Genomic DNA, 7,257 nt, shown 5'->3' with positions numbered 1-7,257 from the left:
TTTTTTCCTTCAAGCAAATTCACTTTTTTTTTATTTCAATTCCTTACAAGAGGCTCTCACAATTTTCAAACATTGCACCTTTCTCCAAATTTTTAAGTTCCACTTAAAAACCTAACCATACCTCCACTTAGGTTTTGGTAAGCTCATAACTATATAAGTACTCAAGAGAGGTAGAAGGTTCAAACAGATATTCAATTCAAACAAAGGATTGGGCTCGTAAAAAAATAGGATTATTGGCTCAAATGGGCTAACTACGATACACATTTATTTTGGTGGGTTAAAGCATATAGCTGGCTCAATAGAGAAACACATCTATTACATTCTAGACTGAACATGATTGTTATTTCGCTTTGCAAACCCACAAGGCAAGTTCTAGACATCAACTGATGTCATGACCCAAATTTCCCTTCGTCGGATGTCGTGACGTTACCTAGTCTCTAAGGCTAGGTAAGCCTAACACTTACTGAATTAAAGACATAATTTAACCAGAACAACTACGAAGCATGAAACTGAAATTTCAATAGTAAAACCAATGATCCTAAGTGCAATGCAATACCCCAAAAACGCTAGTACAAGTTATAAGCTACTGAGTTTGCTAGAAAATTCCTAAATACGACTGTTCGGAATAGAATTAAACAGTACAATTACAATATCAGAAGGTGACTCCGGGGCCTGCGAACGTGGCGGCAAGTTTACCTAGAGTCTCCCCAGCAATGCTCGACCAGCTAGCTAATAATCAACAAGATCAGAGGCACCTGGATCTGCACAAAAATATGCAGAAGTGTAGTATGAGTATACCACAGCGGTACGCAGTAAGTATCAAGACTAACCTCGATCGAGTATTGACGAGGAACAATCAAGATACCCACTAGAATAAACAACCTGAACAAGTATAAATCTAGAGATACCATGGAACAGTATCAATATAAAGCTAGGCATGATGACAATAATTATACAATGTTTGTAATAGGGTAATGAGACACAACAAGTAATAACACTGTAGAGTAAGCTGAACACAGTTCAAATCCGATGAAACTAAATAAAGGAAAACAAGTGACAACTCAATAGGAACCACCACATGCGTATCAATAATACCACCACATGCGTGTCAATAATAATAACAGTACGGCAGAAACCTCGTGCAAACACCATAACAACAGCACGGCAGAAACCTCGTGCAAAAACCCAATAATCCTCTCAACAATAACACATGTTCCAAAATATAACAACTCAACAAGATGACTTTCACAATATGTGCCCATATGCCACAATATTTCCTCAAAACACTTTCAATATCACAACCACGAATAACCCTCGGCTCAACAACACTGAATACAACAGCAACAACAACAATAGCACGAGGATACGACAAGTAAATCAACTCAGGAACTTCAAAGCACAAGGAAACAGTAGAACGGGCTCACAAAGAAAGACACAACAGGGAAGAATGGTTTCAACAAGAATAGCTCAACAAAGAAGAGTTAAGGTGTAGCAAGAATTCCAAAAAAAAAGTACAATTCGACAATAAAAGAGATAACATGAATCAATGATCCCAACTACGGATAAGTCAACAATGAAAAGGGATAACAAAACTTCATTTAAGGTTGAGCAATTGTGGAAGAGATACAACAAATTCAATTAAGGATAGGCAATTACAGAAAGGATAACATGGAAAATAAAGAGGCAAACACTTCAGTTAAGGCAAATAAGAGTTTAATCAGTAATAAGGGTAGAACATGAAGCAATTAAGACACGTAAGGGTGAATTTAGTAAATGAGGGATTTAATATGACAAACAACTTCATATCTAATGAACATGAGAACCTAAGATCCATAAACGGTCAAATTTCAACAAATAAGCCCGAGCACGTACTCGTCACCTCGCATATGCGGCCTTCACATAACACAATTAGCACAAATGACTCAAATCCTTAGGGGTAGTTCCCCCCCCACAAAGTTAGGCAAGATACTTACCACAAAGAAGGTAGACCGTTAATCTAAAATGATCTTCTCGAGTGAAACACCCTCCGGACGACTCAAATCTAGCCAAAATAACCTCAAATCGTAAATAAAACTCATAGGAAATAATTCTGAATAATAAAGCTTCGATTTTTAATTAAAACTAAAAAGTCAACCCAAAAGTCAACACCCGAGACTGCACCTCGGAACCCGACAAAATCTACAAAACCCGAACACCCATTTCGATATGAGTCCAACCATACAAGAATTACCAAATTCCGATATCAATTCGTCCTTCAAATCATCATTTTATATTTTTGAAAGATTTTACAAAATTTCATATTTTCTTCCTTTCAATTCACTAATTTAATGATCTAAATAAATCATTTTCGGATAGAGAACACTTACCAAAATCAAACTCGTGAAGAATCCTTCCAGAATCGCTCAAAATCGAGACTTTAATACTAAAAAATGGACAAAAATGCCAAACCCTTGAATATATGTGATTCTGCCCAGGTTTTTCGCATTTGCGAACGAAACCGCATCTGCGACCCCGCATTTGTGAGAGAAGGTTCGCATCTGCCAACCCAACTAGCCAGCCCACTGGCCGAACCTGCGCAAGAATGAGTTGCACGTGCGAAACTGCAGAAATGCACAAACAGTAGAAGCAAACATCTCTGCATTTGCGATCAATGGGCCGTAAAAGCGGCCATCGCATCTGCAACAAAAACTCCGCAAAAGAGAAGCTTCCTCCCAAGCCTCAACATCGCAGAAGCGACAGAAACTTTGCAGAAGCGGCTCCGCATCTGCCATCAAACCTCCGCAGATGCGGATACACCAGAACACTGCCCAACAACCTTAACCAAAAATTTCCAAAACAATCTGAACCTCGTCCGAAACTCATCCGAGCCACTCGTGACCCCGTCCGAATATACCAACAAGTTCTATAACACAACACAGACCTACTCGAGGCCTCAAATCACATTAAAAAAACATTGAAACTACGAATCACACCTCGAATTGAACTTATGCACTTTCAAATCTTCCAACTTCCAAAACTCGTGCGGAAACATATCAAATCAACCAGGAATGACGTCAAATTTTGCATGAAATTTCCAAAGGACATAGTGGAGCTAATCCAACTCCCGGAATTGAAATCTGAACTCGATATCAACAAAGTTAACTCCCGGTCAAACCTCTCAACCTTCCAAAACTTTAACTTTCCAATTTTCGCCAAAATGCCTCAAATTATCCTACGGACCTCCAAATCCAAATTCGGACGCATGCCTAAGTCCAAAATCACCATACAAAGCTATTAGAATCATCAAAATGTAATTTTGGAGTCGTCTGCATAAAAGTCAAATTCCGGTCAACTCTTACTGCTTAAGCTTCTAAAAAAAGAATCCTTCTTCCAAATTGACCCCGAATCATCCGAAAATTGAAATCGGCCACACACGCAAGTCATAACACTTAATACGAAACTGCTCGAGACCTTAAGCTGCCGAATGGGGCGCTAATTCTCAAGACGACCGGCCGGATCGTTACAATTGACATTCACAGAATATCAACATATACCTCACACACTCGTTGGCACATAACTCACTTAGGATCAGATCTATCCCGAGTCTTTAGTCAAAACACTTAATCAAATTCAAATCAAACATTTTAAGGCACTTATCCATGAATCAAGAGATGAGCCTAGGCGTCACAACTAAAGCACTCACTGCTCTCAAGGCTTAACAGAGTTAAAACAAGTTATTTTCATTTAACACCATAGCACAAGACTTTTCTATTCCTAATAAAAAAATTAACTATACCCGGTTCAAGCAACACCCTTGAGAAAAAACCTTGACGCAAAAAAAAAAAAAAATTAAGGAGGAATTGTTACACTACCTAAAAAAGAATTTTTTTTTCTTCTTCGACTTTGATCCCTCAAGAAGACAGTCGAGAAAATCCAACGTCGGGAAAAGTCAAATATTTTTTCTAACAATAATTCAATGACGAAAGGAAAAAAAATACACAAATACATATTCACATCCCACACCTCACATTTTAAATGTGGCATGTCCCGATAACACCCAAAGAAAAAACAAGAGGTAAAGGAAACTCCCCCGATTTTTTTTCGAGAACTTATGAACTGCACCCCTAATTCTGAATTCATTCCTCGTTTTCGCTTCTTGGGATTATTTATGGAGCTCATTAAGCCCAAGTCTTATGAGGATATCTGCAAGACCCGCTCTTTTCTTTCTTTCTTTGCCCCTTTTTGAGCGGTGAATTGTTCTTTCATGATGATCCTCAACTTGTTCATGCATTCATTCACGGGATCAATCCATGCATCTTCCTGTAAATCTCCAAAAATAAAATCTACACAATCAAGGTTAGAATAAGAAAATAAAGAATAAAGGTCATGTGAATATTCCTGTGGCATGTCCAAGACCATTCGTTTGTCATTCTCTTCTACTAAAGGTTGTAAATGTGAAAATGTAGATGGGGTTTTGAACTTTTCTTCCATTGCTTCACACTGAACCAAAACCTTATTTTCAATCATCTTAGTTGAATCAGAGTCCTCTTGCAGAGTGAAAAGCTCTCTCTGTAGATGCTTATCCTCTTGGGCAGGCTCATTCTCACAGGGTATCTCCTCCATATATTCACCATCACAATGTAATGAGCTTTCTGAAAGTATACTTACTATTTGATTCACTTGTGTTGTTAGGTTCCTAATGGCTTCATCATCTTGTATAAGTCCTTCTTGATTTTGTATAAATCTTTCTTCAACACTATTCATGAACTTATACATATAATCTTCTAAACTATCATTCTCCTCTTGAGGTGGTTGTTTCACTTTGCTTTCATTCCAGTCATAATAAGGATATTTATCCCAACCAGAGTTAAGCTTGTGGCCATATAAAACCTCGCACCTGTACGGACTAGAAGTAGAGTGAGACTATTCAAAAGATGAACCATTGGAAGAATACTTACCTACTTGGCTATCAACCTATAGATGATTTTTACTACATTTAAAACAAATAGGAGGCTTGTGATAATGTTCAGCTGCTAACTCTTCAATTATTTTCTTAGTTTGATTGTACTCCATCTTCACAAACATTTAGAGTTCAATGTGAAAAATAATTCCTCAAGCTTTCTCCCTGGCACTTGTCAGGTGCTAAAAAAAATCTTGAATACAAGTTAACTAATAAAAAATATAAAGAAAAGTAAAAAAAATTAATTCCCGAATTAGCACCAAAAATTATTTTGAACATTATTGATTGCCAATCCCCGGCAACGGCCCCAAAGTTTGACGAGCACAAACCACAACACGAATTCGACACTCGCTAGCCAAAGATAGTATTGTTTAGTTATCGTCTCCATAGAGATTGGATTTAAATAATGTTCGAGTAATTTCTAGTTTAGCGCTATTCAAGATGATTAACACTTTGATTGGAATGATTATGAACTACACTTAAAAACTAAAAGTAAAGCAGCTGAGTAAGATTACCACTTATTTTCGAAGAAAATATTTTCTTAAAATATACTTTCCGCGGAAAATATTTTCTTAAAATATATTTTCCGCGGAAAACATTTTCTGTATACCAAACACGTCCTAAACACATACAAACTATACAATTAGCTTACGACACATCGTCACAAAGATTATTGGATAGAATGGTAATCCCAACCAACTGACATAATATCCAAATTGACAATGATAACAGTAGCGCCATCTCTCCCCGCTTTGGAATTTCTTTTCCGGATTAAACCTATTACAGCAACCTCTTTACCGGAATAATAAGGAGAACGTGTAATCTGTAATCATCGAATGAACTCGCATTCGTTTAATTCGACTTATAAGTCGCATTTATTTAATTGGGATGTATAAGAGAGTGTTTGGCTAAGCTTATAAGTTGGTCAAACTAGCTTATAAGCACTTTTTGGCTTATCTACGCGTTTGATAAAATTAAAAGTGCTTATAAGTTAAGTGCTTATAAGCCAAAAGCCATAAGTTGGTCTCCCCCAACTTATCAAATTTCAGCTTATAAGCACTTTAAGTTTGAGCAAAATATTTACTATTCTATCCATAAAATACTTCTTTTTAAAACAAAACTCTTCGTATACCCAGTTCTTCAGCTGCATATTATTAATTTCAGCACTTTTATCCAAACACGTAACTGCTTATTTTTTAAATCAATTTCAGCACTTAAAAGTATTTTTCAGCACCTAATGCTTATCAGCTATTCTAAATCAGCTAAGCCAAATGGGCTCTAAGTTAACTGCTATGTATAAGTCGCATAATATATGCATTATAAATCTTATAAATTGCACTTAAATCTTTCATGTCGAATTTTCCGGACTCAAAAATCACATTCCACATTTCCAAATCCCCTTTATAGTAATCTATATTTTAACGTCTCCCATTTATTTTTTCCAAGTTTATCTTATTATAAATATATGTTGTATATTTTTTTAAATATCCTTAAAATCAACTCATCATTGAAATTGTTGAGTATAAAAATAGAAACGGCAAAGTGTCAACATGATAATACATCACGCGCGTCTCATACACGATAAAATTAAAGGATAAATATTTTGATAATATTTTCTGTATTTTAATTTAAATGACACATTTCGCCTTAGCTGAATTATTTTTTGTTTATTCTGGAAGGATTACACTTCTAAGAAAAAGAAGAAGACGAAGACCGTAGATCAGCAACTCCTCTAGCTAATCTTCGTCCCTTCCCTTATTTTCATTCTCTTTCTAAAGAGAGGCTTCATTCAAGATTTAAATTAAAAGTAAAATGTAAATAAGGTATATAGACTTACAAAGATTTTTTGCACGATCAATTTAATTTAACTTATTATAGTATATTTATTAATTACTTCCTTCATCCCAATTTGTTTGATACATTTCAAATTTCGAAAGTAAAACGTATTTTTCTTTGATCATGGGTTTTTATTGCCTTTTAAATATTTTGAATTGCTAATTATTGTAACAAATAGTACTTTTATGTAGTATCTAAATATACCATAAATTTTATGTATTTCAAAAAATAAAGGGTTCTATGTCGGAATTTTTGATCAAAATTAGAAGAATCCTCAAGAATGGTGGGATATATATAAAACCAAACAATAGTCTACACAAACTTATTCTACATATAGTCCCTTTGGCAGTTGGCTGGGAAATATGGAAGAGTTGGTGTTCATGTAAATATGGTGAGCAGAAGAAACTTCTAATCAGAAGGATGGAACAACAGACCAGCTAGACAAGCTATCTCAATGGCATTCCCCCCCCCCGCCCCACCCA

The sequence above is a fragment of the Nicotiana attenuata genome, chromosome 3, assembly GCF_001879085.1.
Source record: "Nicotiana attenuata strain UT chromosome 3, NIATTr2, whole genome shotgun sequence".
Classification (NCBI taxonomy): Eukaryota; Viridiplantae; Streptophyta; class Magnoliopsida; order Solanales; family Solanaceae; genus Nicotiana; species Nicotiana attenuata.
This window is presented reverse-complemented; position numbering follows the sequence as displayed.